Raw genomic sequence first — 889 nt, 5'->3', positions numbered from 1 at the left:
GATCCCCCAGCACTGACTGGCGGAACGGACGGGGGAGCGGGTTGGTACTGCTGGCTCTGCCTCTAGATAGGCAGAGCCAGCTGTCACTCACGCAGCTGGGCGGATCCAGACATAATTGTCGGGATCCGCTTCAGCTGCGGCGTCTCAGTATACCGCGAGCTGTAGCTGTAGCTCACGGTATACTGAGCTTACCGTTACCCTAAAGAGAACAATGGGGAAAAGCCCTAACCCCATAGTTCTCCTTTAATGACTGGTAACCGCTGAGAATCAGCGGTCACCGGCATTACAGAGTCTTAAATAACTCGTCACATACAGTGTACATGCCCAGTCATATAGGCACTTTGTGACGGGATGTACAGTGTAGTCTCCCATCACAAAGGGGTTAAACTTAAAAAAAACCTTACCTGTGTCTTCGCCGTGCGCTCCCTTCCGAACATCTGAAGAGACTCGGGCGGCTGCAAAGTGCAGCTGTTCGCCCTGGAGATGAGGAGACACACAAGGTAAATCTATGGAGCAGCGTGCACCCGCACAGACTCCTTGGGACGTCACAGGAGAGGAGGACAGAGGAGTCAGCGCTGCCCCAGTGCTGGAGGGACATCTGAAAACTACACTAAAGAACAATATGATTGGATTAAGAGGCATGATTTAAGGTAAGTCCTTACACTAACATTGGGCTGAGGGAAAAAAATATCCTTTAACCAGTTGACATCCGCGGTGTTAAACCCCCTTCCCATCCAGGCCATTTTTCAGTATTCAGCACTGCGGTACTTTGACTGACATTTATTCCGTCATGCAGCGCTGTACTGAAATGAATTTTATACCCTTTTTTGGGGACAGATAGAGCTTTCTTTTGGTGGTATTTATTCACCACTGGGGTTTTTATTTTTTT

The sequence above is a fragment of the Nanorana parkeri genome, unplaced genomic scaffold (genome assembly GCF_000935625.1).
Source record: "Nanorana parkeri isolate BGI_ZX_2015 unplaced genomic scaffold, ASM93562v1 scaffold1440, whole genome shotgun sequence".
NCBI classification, from domain to species: Eukaryota; Metazoa; Chordata; class Amphibia; order Anura; family Dicroglossidae; genus Nanorana; species Nanorana parkeri.
The sequence above is the reverse complement of the archived record's forward strand: the minus strand, read 5'-3'. Positions refer to the sequence as shown.